This window comes from Rhinatrema bivittatum, unplaced genomic scaffold (assembly GCF_901001135.1).
Source record: "Rhinatrema bivittatum unplaced genomic scaffold, aRhiBiv1.1, whole genome shotgun sequence".
Taxonomy (NCBI): domain Eukaryota; kingdom Metazoa; phylum Chordata; class Amphibia; order Gymnophiona; family Rhinatrematidae; genus Rhinatrema; species Rhinatrema bivittatum.
Window position 1 is genome coordinate 10249 of NW_021820736.1, and position 15449 is coordinate 25697.

Below are 15449 nucleotides of genomic sequence, written 5' to 3' on the forward strand. Positions count from 1 at the left end.
TTTCATTCCTCTTCTTCTCTCTCTCCCCTCCAGTTCTGTCTCCCTCTTTTAACCTCTCACCTATCTACCAGTTTTCCATCTCTTATCCCAACCCCCTCTAGCCCTCCCATTCCCAGTCTCTCACTCTTTTTCCAGCATCCCTATCCCCCTTTGCCTTTCAACCATTCCCTAGTCCCCCATTCCCACCACTGTATCCTCATCCACTTCCTGCGCTCTCATCCCCTCACCAGCCACCTGCTGCTTCCCTGACACTCAGTCCTTCCTTAGCCTTTAGCCCATTCTTATGTCTCTTACCCCCTACCAGCTTCCTATTTCCCCCTCTTTCACCACCTCCCCAGCTCCATTCCCACCCTCTTGTCACCCCCTGCATAGACCCATCCCTTTCCTCACACCCCCTCCACTGTCTTTCACCCTCTCTGCAGTCTTCCAGGCCATTCACCCCTTTCAGTCTTTCCTAACCCTTCAGCTTCTTCTCTTAGCCCATCTCACTCTCTCATTCATACTCTCCCCTCCAGCCAATCTAACACCTCCCACTACTAATCACCCATTTGCCAAGTTCCCACTATCCTCCCCTTCAATTCCCAGCTCAAGTCCCTGCTCTCCATCATTTACAACAGTATTAAGGCGTACGCCTTGTAGCAGGAAATGTTTCTTCAAAGTGTGCCCAATATGTCACATGGAGAAATCCTCAAATCACCTAGACATGGTCCATATCTTGGCAGATGCCTGCTTCAGGGTGACACATTTGGTTTCTCTCATCAAAGGGCGGTTAGTTTTTAAATTTTCCCATAAAAAGGTGCACTGAGTGCCCTATGACACAAGAAGCTGCCACCATTTACTTTGTAAAGCAGCAGTTTCTTGCTTTGTAGCAAAAAACTTGTGAAGAAAGTTACTATGTTTCTTGTTATCAAGAATGCTTAATGTTTCAGTTAAGAACATAAGAACATAAGAAATTGCCATGCTGGGGTCAGACCAAGGGTCCATCAAGCCCAGCATCCTGTTTCCAACAGAGGCCAAACCAGGCCACAAGAACCTGGCAATAACCCAAACACTTAGAAGATCCTATGCTACTGATGCACTGATGCAATTAATAGCACTGGCTATTCCCTAAGTAAACTTGATTAATAGCAGTTAATGGACTTCTCTTCCAAGAACTTATCCAAACCTTTCTTGAACCCAGCTGCACTAACCACATCCTCTGGCAACAAATTCCAGAGATTTATTGTGCGTTGAGTGAAAAATAATTTTCTCCGATTAGTCTTAAATGTGCTACTTGCTAACTTCATGGAATGCCCCCTAGTCCTTCTATTATTCGAAAGTGTAAATAACCGAGTCACATCTACTCGTTCAAGACCTCTCATGATCTTAAAGACCTCTATTATATCTCCCTTCAGCCATCTCTTCTCCAAGCTGAAAAGCCCTAACCTCTTCAGCCTTTCCTCATAGGGGAGCTGTTCCATCCCCTTTATCATTTTGGTCGCCCTTCTCTGTACCTTCTCCATTGCAACTATATCTTTTTGAGATACGGCGACCAGAATTGTACACAGTATTCAAGGTGTGGTCTCACCATGGAGCGATATAGAGGCATTATGACATTTTCCATTTATTAACCATTCCCTTCCTAATAATTCCTAACATTCTATTTGCTTTTTGACTGCTGCAGCACACTGAGCCGACGATTTCAGTGTATTATCTACTATGACGCCTAGATCTCTTTCTTGGGTGGTAGCTCTTAATATGGAACCTAACATCGTGTAACTATATGCAGCACCTTGCACTTGTCCACATTAAATTTCATCTGCCATTTGGATGCCCAATCTTCCAGTCTTGCAAGGTCCTCCTGTAATGTATCACAGTCTGCTTGTGATTTAACTACTCTGAATAATTTTGTATCATCCGCAAATTTGATAACGTCACTCGTCGTATTCCTTTCCAGATCATTGATATATATATTGAAAAGCACCGGTCCAAGTACAGATCCCTGAGGCACTCCACTGTTTACCCTTTTCCACTGAGAAAATTGACCATTTAATCCTACTTTCTGTTTCCTGTCTTTTAACCAGCTTGTAATCCACGAAAGGAATTCGCCTCTTATCCCATGACTTTTTAGTTTTCGTAGAAGCCTCTCTTGAGGGACTTTGTCAAACGCCTTCTGAAAATCCAAATACACTACATCTACCGGTTCATCTTATCCACATGTTTAATAACCCCTTCAAAAAAATGAAGCAGGTTTGTTAGGCAAGACTTCTCTTGGGTAAAATCCATGTTGACTGTGTCCCATTAAATCATGTCTTTCTATATGCTCTACGATTTTGATCTTGAGAATAGTTTCCACTATTTTTCCTGACACTGAAGTCAGGCTCACTGGTCTATAGTTACCCGGATCACCCCTGGAGCCTTTTTAAAAATATTGGGGTTACATTGGCCACCCTCCAGTCTTCAGGTACAATGGATGATTTTAATGATAGGTTACAAATTTAACTAATAGGTCAGAAAATTTCATTTTTTGAGTTCCTTTAGTACCCTAGGATGCATACCAATCCGGTCCAGGTGACTTGCTACTCTTTAGTTTGTCAATCTTGCCTACTACATCTTCCAGGTTGACAGTGATTTGTTCAGTTTCGTCTGACTCATCACCCCTGAAAACCAACTCCGGAACTGGGTATCATCCCCAACATCCTCACTAGTAAACACAGAAGCAAACAATTCATTTAGTCTTTCTGCAATGGCATTATCTTCCCTAAGAGCCTCTTTAACCCCTCAGTCATCTAATGGTCCAACCGACTCCCTCACAGATTTCTTGCTTCGGATATATTTAAAAAACGTTTTTATTATGAGTTTTTGCCTCTATGGCCAACTTCATTTCAAATTCTCCCTTCGCTTGTTTTAGTCAATGTTTTACACTTAACGACAATGCTATGCTTTTATCCTATTTTCTTCAGATGTATCCTCTTCCAATCTTTGAAGGATGATTTTTTGGCTAAAATAGCCTCTTTCCCTCACCTTTTACACATGACGGTAATCATTTTGCCTTCCTTCCACCTTTCTTAATCCGTGGAATACATATGGACTGTGCCTCTAGGATTGTATTTTTAAACAATGTTCAAGCCTGTGAACACTTTTAACCTTTGCAGCTGCACCTTTCAGTTTTTTCTGAACTATTTTCCTCATTTTATCAAAGTTTCCCTTTTGAAAGTTTAGTATTAGAGCTGCAGATTTACTTATTGTCCCCCTTCCAGTTATTAGTTTAAATTTGATCATGTTATGATCACTGTTGCCAAGTGGCCCCACCACCATTACCTCTCTCACCAAATCCTGTGTTCCACTAAGAATTAAATCTAAAATAGCTCCCTCTCTTGTTGGTTCCTGAACCAATTGCTCCATGAAACAATCATTTATTACATGCAGGAACTTTATATCTCTAGCAAGTCCTGATGTTACATTTACCCAATCAATATTGGGGTAATTGAAATCTCCCATTATTATTGCACTGCCAAATTGGTTTGCTTTCCTGATTTCTCTTAGCATTTCATCATCTGTCTGACCATTTTATCCAGGTGGACGGTAGTATACTCCTATCACTATTCTCTTACCCAACACACATGGGATTTCTACCCATACAGATTCTACTGAGCTTTTAGTCTCTTGAATGATCTTTATCCTGTTGGACTCTATACCCTCCCGGACATAAAGTGCCACACCCCCGCCAAGTTGATCCTCCCTATCATTGCGATATAATTTGTACCCTGATATAGCACTGTCCCATTGGTTATCCTCCTTCCACCAATTATGTCAATCTTATCATTGCTGCTATACACTCTAACTCTCCCATCTTACTTCTTAGACTTCTGGCATTGGCATATAGACATTTGAAAGTGTGTTTTTTGTTTGTTTTAATAACCTGCTTTTCAGTTGTTTGGGATAATTCGGAAATCATTAGTTTTGGTGATTTTTTACATATAGGCATATGGACTATGTTGCTTGTAATGGAACCTCTCTGTTGAGATGCCCTAACTCTCCTGTTTCATTAGTATCCTTCAAGGATACATTTCTCCGAACCATGCACTGCTGAGTGACTGTTGGCTTTCCCCCTTGTTCTAGTTTAAAAGCTGCTCTATCTCCTTTTTGAAAGTTAGTGCCAGCAGCTTGGTTCCACTCTGGTTAAGGTGGAGCCATCCTTTCAGAAAGTCTCCCCTTTCCCCAAAAGTTTCCCCAGTTCCTTACAAAGCTGAATCCCTCTTCTCTGCACCATCGTCTCATCCCGCATTGAAACTCTGGAGCTCTGCCTGCCTCTGGGGTCCTGCACGTGGAACAGGAAGCATTTCAGAGAATGCCACCCTGGAGGTTCTGGATTTTAGCTTCCTACCTAATATCCTAAATTTGGCTTCCAGAACCTCTCTCCCACACTTTCCTATGTCGTTGGTGCCCACATGTACCACGACAGCCGGCTCCTCCCCAGCACTGTCTATAATCCTATTTAGGTGGCGTGTGAGGTCTGCCACCTTCGCACCAGGCAGGCAAGTTACCAGGCGGTCCTCACGTCCTCACGTCCACCAGCCACCCTGCTATCTACATTTCTAATAATTGAATCGCCAACTATGATGGCAGGCCTAACCCTTCCCTCCTGGGCAGTAGCCCTGGGAGACTTGTCCTCGGTGCGAGAGGACAATACATCACCTGGAGAGCAGGTCCTTGCTACAGGATCACTTCCTGCTACACCAGGGTGATGTTCTCCTACTGGGAGACCTTTCTGATCCAAGGCAGCACTAGGGCTACCAGACTGGATTTGGGACTTGGCTACTATGTCCCTGAAGGTCTCGTCAATGTACCTCTCTGTCTCCCTCAGCTCCTCCAAGTCTACTACTCTAGCCTCTAACTTCTAGTTTTTGTCACAAAGGGTCTTGTGCACTAAATGGGAATATACATAGCATACACATCTCAGGGTGGGGATTATGCATATGATTTATCAAGACCCAACTGCATGTCAAAATCATCTTTTTGTAAGATATACGAGAGCGTGCTAAAAGTTAACACACCTGTGTGTAATAATAATTTAAATAGTATGGTAATTAATTCATTTACAGTTACTATGCAATTTACTAGGAGCTCCAGACCAGGAGTTAAATTGAGCACACACTTTTAATATGCTAAATTTAGCTCTTAGTCCAGGGATGAAGTTAAATGATAATGCATGACCCTACATGGTAGGGCATCTAGCAGCAGGGGTAGACATTATATTGGGCCTTCCTCCAATCTCTGATCCATCCTCAGCAGGCACCCCATCCCCCACAGAAGAGGCATCCTTGCACCAGTTGAGAAGAAGTGTGTGTCTTGTCCCCTACTTGCTCACCCCTCCCGCAACAGTCTGATATTACCCAGTACTGCCATGCATTTTGACCGCACAAGCGGATGGGGGAATTCAGGGGTTGTTTTGGGGTCTGGCCAGCAGGATTAGAGGGAAGAGACTCCAGGGGGGATTGAAGGTGTGTTTGGAGGGGTTATATTGGAAGGGGAAGGACTTGCATGGAGGGGACTTGTAGGAAGAGGGGACAGGCAGGGAAGGGCAGATGTCCAGGCTAACTTTCCCTTTCATTTTGGGCTGGATAATTCAGGAAAACCAGATGCCTATGCAGAGCTTCCATACACTGTAATGACCATGACTATTTTACCATTCTCCTATGTGCATATGACTGTTCTGCGTATCCTTATCTTTGTATATCAGGCATTAAAGCAGGATAAGCAATTCTGGTCCTCAAGGGCCGCAAACCAATTGGGTCTTGAAGGTGAATATGCATAAAATAGATTTGCATACAACTGAAGCAATGTGCATGCAAATCTCTCTCATGCATATTCATTTGGGATATCCTGAAAAACCAACCAATTTGTGACCCTTGAAGACTGGAGTTTCCCACCCCTGTGCTAAAGCCTGGCTACAAAGCATGTTAAAATTGGCACTCTTGACTTTACCGTGCTTTTTATTTGTACTTTTTATTTATAATCTTTCTATAATGTATATTTTAGAACACTCTTGAAAAAGGAAACATTGAATGCAACAATAATGCAAAATACATTAAAGGAAATGTATGTGCACTATTGAAATGCAGCTGCACTATTGAATCTAGCTGGCCATCTTAAAGTTAGCTGGCTAACTATAGCTGACTAACTTTAGGACAGCTATTTGGCCCGAGCAGACTTAGCCAGCTAAGTCATCTGGCTAACTCTGAATATTGGAGTTAGAAGGTTAACTTAGCCGGTTAACAACTCCTTCCAGTTATGGCCCCATAATGCACCCAACTTACCTGACTAAATTCTGGCTCCCTAACTTATTCGCCTGCTAGAAGTTAGCTGGATATGTGCCCAAATATTCATTTAGTTGGCTAACCTCTCTGTTAACCGGCAAATGCTTTTCAATATGGACCTTCTTACGTCTAATTGAAAATGCTTTTAGATTCAGAGATGGCAAAGAGGGTTTAGCTTCCTAGGAATGAGAAGATCAGCTTCCAGTACACATTCTACATTGTTTATTAGAAATCTGCTGAGAGTGAGTTTGAGTGGAGCAATATTGGTGGAGAGAGCTGGCTTTTTAATTCCTAGGCAAGATCTCTTTGCATATAGACACACCTGCATTGGTAAGAAAAGGGGTTGGAAGAAAGGGAATATGAATGATAATATGAGATTAGTACAAGGCTGTTTTTGCATTATGAGATCCATTTGGAGTATTCAATATGAGGAGAAATCTCAAATAGCCTACATAGTAGTAAAGTCTGCGGGCACATGTAGACTTTATTGAGTATTTTGAAAGGAAAATATACCCGGCCAAGGATACACACATATTTACTTGTGTAAAAAGTTATACCTCCTCGATGGAGAGCTTACGAGCACACGCTTCCTTGCATGCAAATAAAAAAACATGCATGTAAGTGTCATCTCTGCCTTAACTGTGTGCGCCCCTGCCTCCGTTCAGTTTGCTTCCCACTCAACTGGGTTTTTTAGTATAATCGATAACATGCATAAAATTGAGTTTTGTGCATGTGAATGGCTTTGACATTTACCCCTATATGGAATTATTAAAAGGTCAGACAGAAAAAAGTGTAAGCTTAGGGGCAGATTTTCGAAGGGGTACGCGCGTAAGATACGCGTGTACCCCCCGAAAACCTGCCCCAACCTCCCCCTGTGCACGTCGAACCTATGTTGAATAGGCTCGGTGGCGCATGCAAGTCCCGAGGCTTTGCTAGGGGGCATGTCGGGGGGTGGCGCGAAGTTCGGGGGCATTCCGGGGGGCATGGTGCCGGCCCGGGGGCGCTCCGAGGTTGTGGCCACGGCCCCTGGACTGGAACATGGCGCGCCAGCAGCCGGCCCAGCGTGCTCAAGTTACGCCTGCGGAGGGAACAGAAGCAGGCTGCGTGGCTTGGCATGTGCAGGCTGCCGATTTTGCACAGCCTTGCGCGCGCTGACCCAGGATTTTAAAGGATACGTGCGGCTACGCACATATCTATTAAAATCCGGCGTACTCTTGTTCACGCGGGTGTACTTTATTAAAATCTACCCCAATATGTGTTGTAGATTGGTTGTTTAAAAAAGCAAACCTAGGGATTTAGCAGAATTAGGCAAAGAATGTTCATTTTAGAAGACAGAAGTATGAACGTAGCTGTCTGGACTTAAATATTGAGCATATCAGAGGAAGGGATATATCTGGAAGTGTGTAGGTTTGTCTGCTTTATTGACTGACCCTACTGACTGCGTAGAGTTAATGCCCCCATCCCATGAAGTTTCCTTTTCTGTATGACTTTTCATATTGTATTAACCCTGCAAGCATTTTATACTTAATGTATTAATCCTAAAATGACCATGGCCATTCTAGACCAAGAATACTTGAAGAACATATATTAAATCCTCCCGACTTAACCCCAATTCAAAAACACCTGTTTGTTATGCTTAGGGGGGATTTTCAGAGCCCTGCTCGCCTAAATCCGCCCAAAATCGGGCGGATTTAGGCGAGCAGGGCCCTGCGCGCCGGTGAGCCTATTTTACATAGGCCTACCAGCGCGCGCAGAGCCCCGGGACTCGCGTAAGTCCCGGGGTTCTCCGAGGGGGGTGTGTCGGGGGCGGGCCCGGTCGTCGCGGCGTTTGGGGGCGTGTCGGCAGCGTTTTGGGGGCGGGTAGGGGGCGTGGCTACGGCCGGGGCGGTCCGGGGGCGTGGCGCGCCCTCCGTACCCGCCCCCAGATCGCGGCCCGGCGCGCAGGAGGCCCGCTGGCGCGCGGGGATTTACTTCTCCCTCCGGGAGGCGTAAATCCCCGGAGAAAGGTAAGGGGGGGTGTGTAGACAGGGCCGGGTGGGTGGGTTAGATAGAGGAAGGGAGGGGAAGATGAGGGGAGGGCGTTAGAGGATTCCCTCCAAGGCCGCTCCGAAATCGGAGCGGCCTTGGAGGGAATGGGGATAGGCAGCACGGCTGGCGCGCCGGCTATACAGAATTCATAGCCTTGCGCGCGCCGATCCAGGATTTTAGTACTACTAAAATCCCGCGTACTTTTGTTTGCGCCTGGAGCGCCAACAAAAGTACGCCAACGCGCCTTGTTTGAAAATCTACCCCTTAGTGTACAACGCATATAATTTTACCCAAGGGAAGGATGGACAATTTTCAAAATACCTTTTACTCAGGGAAATAGCTATAAAGTGAGGTTTCTGGCCTTTTAATTATTTATATTTAGCCAAGAAATAAACCAAACAGTTTGGAACCAAATTAGTAACTTTTTTCCAAAATGTTAAAAATTTTAAAAACTTTAAAAAAAAACCTTCCATTATCTTGACAAAATAATATTACATATTTCAAATATGATTTTCTTGGATCTTATTAATTGTTATGCAGCAGATATGGAACCTATATATATAGCTCATTTATACAGGTATTATTTTCAACATTAATAAAAATCTTTGATATCTTAAATGATTTTAATGGGGCACATTCTTTTTAAGTTCCTTGTTTTAAAAAAAAATATCTTGTTCATTTAGCTAAGTTGTGCACTTTTTAACAACCATTAGCAAATGCTTTCTGCTAAGTGCAACTTGTTCTGAAATTGAAGCAAGCAAAAATAAGTGTGCAAAGCCAAACCCAAGTGCATGAGAACTGGTGAACTTTTGGAGGAATTCTCATGCATAGGAAAAGGCATTGTGCACTTATTGAAATACACAAGTCTCACTTAGAGAAATTACAAAAGGCAGAGAAAGTAGAGAATGGAGCAAAAGAATATGGTGCTGTCCTATCAGAATGGTCAGAAAATTGTGGTAGTTGGTGGATTTTCATGGTAAGCTGTAAGCTTCACCATTGACGTCAAGGACAAATGCTGTGAATATCCCCAGTTTGCTTGGCAAGCCTGTGGACGGCCAGTGGTTTTAAAGGGCTGCTGCTATAATCTTGTTCCAGCTTTGCCCATACACAAAAAAAAATATAAGATTAAAACAGAAATTGATAGCACTTAAGATACCATAAATAAGATAAATTCTTTCCCCCTCCTCCCCTTCAAAAGTATTTTAATTACAAGTAAGCATGAATTATATAAAAACAAAACACTTTGGGTCTGATTCACTATGGCTGTTTCTCCCATTCCGTGGCTCTGGGTAAATGTTTAGTGAATCAGATCCAAAATATAATTATGGGACCTAACTGCCAAAAATAATAAAAGTCTCAATTTAAGCAAATCTTTCTCTAAAATAAGATACATTAGATTTGTGTTACAGCTGAATGCTTTTAAACAAAGAAAAGACAATACAGTAATACAAAAAAAGTACAGTTTTTCTGAATTGTGATGTCAAGATTATAGAAGTCAGTTAATACCATCATCAAAATTAAAACTCTTCAAATATTGTTAACATTCATGGCAAAATGTCTGCATTCAATTCACGTTGATATTCCACCATTTTAATTTAGTTTAGTTTTAGATCAGAGGTGCATGAGATAAAATTTGCATGATATGGAGGCAGTGCATGCAAATTTATCTCATGCATATTCATTGTGGACATCCTGAAAACCTGACTGGCTGAGGGTCCCAGCTCAGGTTTGGGAACCATGGTTTACATTAAGAAGCTGAGTCTTCAAGGTCTTTTCCCATAGACACAGAATGGGAGAAAAGCCGTAGCGAATGAGGTCCTAATTGCAGCAGTTACTCCTACTGAAACACAAGCGGTTTTGTTTGTGAAACGGCATTATAGCAATTATCTGCCCCCTTTCCTTATTTTGAAGTCGATTGCTGTCACTTGATATTTTACAAGTATTATAGTAGTAGCGTATTATAGTTGCTGAAAACTGGTGCATTTAAAAGGCTAGGAGAATAAGAAAGTAGGTCTGTTATTTAGAAACGGAACAAAGAAGCATAGTCTGGGGCCCTCAGTGGCAGTGTTGAGCATGCATTTGGGAGAGCTAGATTTCATTCCCTAGTTTTGACATCTACTTGGGCTGGCTGATTCTGGGGATGCTTCAGAGGTGATGTTCCTGACCTCTGGGAATTGCGGCCATTCTGTGATAGCTGACACCTAGAGAGCAATTTTACTTTGGCTAGGCACTTCCCAGCTGCTTCTTTGGGCTTGTAGCTCAATTGAAGCAGACCTCCACTGTGCCATGAGCTTTTATTCACAACCACCTGGGGACCCTTCCCCTTTTTGTTAGCTCACTTATCTGAGTCATTTCAATATTCGTCCTCAGCCATGAGCCCTAAGTATGACCACTAGATGTTGCTGTCGCACAATGACTTATGACTCTCTCCATTAGGGGCTGTGAATGCCATTTTTTAAAGCATCTCTATCCTGGCAGGCCCAGAGAACAGAAGCCTGCCAGGAAATCCAATTTTTTATTTACTTAAAAAAAAGTTATATCATCATCAAAGACATTTTTGTATGAGTTATCCCTTATCCTGATTTGTATCAGTGAAAAAAACAGAGCGGGCTGAGAGATGAATCCAAAGTGTGTGTGTGTAGGGAAGGCATGATCATAACCATTTTGTGAGGCAGGGAAGATAATGCAGAAGAAGAGAAGAAAAGATGTCAATCATACAGGAGCTGCAGAGAGATGAACTTGTCTTTTTGTAACTTGGTTCATGTGATAGTCAATGGCGGTCATTATGGGACAGTTAGTGTCAGGACACGAAGGATTCAGAAGAAGGGAATCATCAGTTTGGAAGCCACGGGAGCATAGGCATGAACGAACAGAAAGGATAATGGAATAAATAAGAAAGTAAATGAAAATGAACATTTGGTGGAAGGAAAGCAGAAGGCTTGAATAAACCAAGGGTTTCTTTCTATATATAACCATTAGTCAGTTTGGAAAGTGGGTTATGATGGCTGAGTGCTGCTGTAGGACACATTCTACCCCTTTAAACCAAATTTCCTTCCCTCACAAGTGGATCTTTCCAATTACAATTTAGGCAAACTCTGCCATCTAGTGGTTCCTTTATGACCACAACTATTTATGATTTGAAAATAGAATCTTGGCACTGGTTAATCAATAGGCAGATTTAACATTAGCTAAGAACTAAAGCCTACAGAGTCTTGCTGCTAACATGGTGGCTAAAATAATATCATAAAATGCTGTCTCATCTGGGGCTGGTGCATTTAACTATAAGGACAGGCAAATGTCTCACAATACTTCCTACTGCTGCAGGCTTGGATGTTTAATAAAAAATGTTTAGAAAAATGTTTTATTTTCCTATTATCTACACATGGGAATGTTTTAAAGTGTCCTAACAAAGATTGTGTTTTATATCAACAGGTCAAGATATAAATGGCACAGCAGGTATAGTATCTAAAATTATGGCTTTATTTACCTCTACAGACAGCAAAGAAGGTTGCAACATTCCTTCCACAGGAATAGAGAACCAAAATAAAATAACATTTATGACATAAATCTTTTTATAAGCCTTGATAAACCAGACATTCTATCCTAATCTTTACCTTTTCTGTTAAGGTCAAGAATGAAACCATATTTCTCACTGGGGCTTCAGTTAGCCTCCATTTGGAAGTGTTCAGCTTCATCAGAATATGTAGAACTGGCCACAAACAAGAGAATGCCAGCGAATGGCTTCCAAAATACGTACCAAATCTTGATATTCAGAAGAAAACCCAGACTCAAGGGAGCAGTTTATTACTAATAAGTACAAATATTTAAAGCCTAGAATGCTAACATTTTTTTCCCATAGACACATAATGAGGGGAAAGCTTTAATGAATCAGACCCTTAATGAGTTACAGTGAAAACAGTCATGGGCAATAGTGATGTGCCTTCATTTAAAACAAATGCATTTTTTTTTAATGAAAAAGCTGATTTTCAGTTTATTATGAATGGGTTGGAGTAGAAATTAACTTACTAAAAAATATCAGAAAATATTTGAATATTTTCAATTTGTTACCAAAATAGTCCCCCCCAAAAAAGGCAGGCACTCCCCAGGCTTTGCCACTGCTTGTATTCACTATGGCCTGACTGGGGCTTCTCTAGGCCCCTCCTTTCACCCCATGCAAATAAGCTTGGACCTCTCTGTGACCCTTAACCCCTCTGCTTCCTGCAAATATACCGAGCCCGAGCCAGGGCCTTCACTTAGTCCTTCTGTGGGGTCTTCAGTACAGAAAGGAGCAGGAAGTGATCCCCACTTGCTCCTACCCTGTTGACTCCCCTTTAAAAATGGTACCAGCCTTAGAACCGGCCAGTGCCATATTGTTTTACTACCAAAAAGCAATACAGTAGTAAAACAAACTTTATGGCTGTTTTGGTTTGATTTTTTTTTAATTTAATGTTTTTTTCACTTTGCCAAATGATCCAAAATAAACATTAAATGAACTGAAATCCTAACACCCCCCACCTCTGAACAAAAAAACCAAACAAACAAAAAAGAAAAATTTCCCTTTCCATATCCCTAATGATCCTGATGTACTAAAGAGTTTTCCCCATCTTGTGCCAATGAGAAAAATGCTTAGTACATGAAGTCTCATATAGCGCCATAAGTATTAACAAATTAAAATGAAAACCTTGACTACTGGAAAAGAAGACACAGGAATATAAGATGGCAAAAAATGCTCACTGATGTACAAAGAGGTTATGAAACACAGACTCTCTTGCTCCAGGTTGATCTAATTCTTCATAGGCTGAGATAACCTGCATGGAACGGTGATTACAGCCTTAAACAGTAGTGGTATGATGGCATCTGGCTTCCAAGAAAGCATTGGGGTAATCTGAATGGAGTGTTGGGTTACAGCCCTAAGCAGCAGTGGTGGGATTGCATGGCCTCCAAGAAGGCATAGGGGTGACCTGCATGTGGTGGTTATGACCCTAAACAGCAGGGGTATGATTGCCATAGGACCTCCAAGGAAGCACTGGGGTGACCTGCATGTAGGGACCATGGTTAAAACTCAAACTTGTGAGAGGGGAGCCTGGATTTTTTTACAACAGCTTCACTAGCCTTGGGGGCTGTCAAGAATAATACAAAACCTTGTAATAAGACATAGATGGGGGCCTGAGTGTTGCATAAGAAGCAAAGTTGAGGTTGTCAGGCCATTGTCAGAGTCTGTTGATGAGACAGTTTCTTCTTATTACCTGTTCTCCGCTGCTTTGGACATGATTGCTCTTCCCCCTCTCTTTCCCTTTCCTATAAAGGGTATTAAATCTCAGCCTTGGCTCACACCCAATCTGCTTCCTAGGTTTCTATACCAGCTCTGCAGAACATCTCTGCCTAAACTCCTCATGCTGACCTCTTTCCAGTCTGCTATCGTTCTTACCAAGCAAGACTACTATGACCGCACCCTATGACCCTTGCTATCTCCTTACCACATTCAATTCCCTTTTTACAAAATGCCTCTGCAGCCCTCTTTCACTCTATACTCAGGCTATGGAAAAATGACAAGGTTCACAAGATTAATCTTGAGTTCTTCCCCAGTCAACTTTCTCTTCCTTCCCCCATTTAATTCCCCACCCCTTCCTTTGACCACTCCCACCTTCTCTTCCTTTTCTGAAATGACAGAGGAGGAAACTGCCTATTTTCTGTCCTCTTCCAAACTCACTATTTGTTCCTCTGATCCCTTTCCCACCCCAGCTCTTTAGCTCTTGTTTCCTCTGCCATGATCCCCTCCATCTGTCACATCTTCAATGTATGACATTCCACCGCCTTCAAATATGCTGTAATGACTCCATTCCTTAAAAAGCTCTCACTGACCCTACACTGCCTACTAATTATTGTCGCATCTCTCTCCTTCCTTTCAAGTCTGCTTGGACATGCTTAAAAATCTTTATTTTCAGTTTCATTTTGATTTTTCTCTCAAATGTATCAGTTTATTGTAATGAACAAAAATGGGAAAAAAAACCCCAAAACAATGCCAATCTGGGTGCTGTATTAGCACCCCTGAGTAATTTGCTAAAGAAAAGAATAAAAGTTAGAGTTTGGTGGCAATCTTTGATAAATGTACCCTGCAATATTGCCTCTTTAAATGTGACCACAAATTCATTTCTTATAATTTTCTAATGTGTTCTCATGTCTCTTCTATATCATGGAGTGTCAGACCTTATTGGCTTAAACAATTATAGATGAGGAGAGAGCTAAAAAAAGAAGAGATGCTTTAGACACTAGGGGGATGAACCAAGAAAAATAACAATGAAAACCAATGAAATGAAAGAAATAGAAAAAAGCTTTTCCTGGGGGAAAGGAGAAACTTCATGGATAGGTTTCTGGACAGAACTGTTGCTTTAATCATCTCCTTCCACTGCTGATCCTATGTCTTGTTAGGTAACATTAATTACAGCCAACATCTGAAGTCGGTTGGATTACAATATCAGTGGGCCTGGTTTACAAGGCCTTTATCCTATTCTGTGTCTATGGAACAAATGCTTAGTAAATGAGGCCCAAAATAGATTTCATGAAATAATTCTCAGTGGGGCGGTGGGAGTGAGTGGGGTTGGGTGGAATTTGATGATCTTGGGCTGGATGAGCTTGAGATCTCTTCCACTTATTAGATTGCAAGGGTTTATTTTTTGTTTGTTTTAATGGCAGGGGAAGAACTCACTGTTATAATCCAGTCAGCGATTTACAAGTTATCCCTTGAAGGCTTGACGTATAATCAGTTATTGCCCTTTTGTGCTGTACTAATAGTGTCTGTGTTTTGTTTCCTTTATTTGCAGGTGACGAGACATCAGGTACATTCTCAGACTTAAGCCGCTTTCTCTCTTGAAATGTTACACTAGGGCTGGGCTGTAATTTGCAGTAGTTGTCACACTTTAACCAGATTTTCCTTTCTGTTCTTTACTGCATCTTCTTTAAAGAAGCCCCTTTACCTCTGTGCTAATTTCCAGGTTACAGTATGGTCAGGAATCATTTCCTGCAAGGTCTTAGGGTCCTTTATTAGTTTATATCTGTCATCAATTGGGTGTTGCACTCATAGTAAGGGTGACCAGTCCTCTCTGTGGCAGTGCACCTTTCACT

At 42.0% G+C, this 15449-nt stretch overlaps 1 long non-coding RNA gene across 2 annotated transcripts in view; it reads left to right on the forward strand.

The window, feature by feature from the left end:
* The first annotated feature begins 11758 nt into the window (after window positions 1-11758).
* The window catches only part of LOC115082051, a 119517-nt gene continuing 115826 nt past the window's right edge, over window positions 11759-15449 (forward strand). The window contains exons 1-2 of one of the 2 annotated variants that reach the window (XR_003854061.1): window positions 11759-11783; window positions 15149-15163. This is a non-coding gene — a long non-coding RNA (uncharacterized LOC115082051). The remainder of the gene's footprint in view (window positions 11784-15148; window positions 15164-15449) is intronic. The other variant, XR_003854062.1, reaches the window with a different exon arrangement.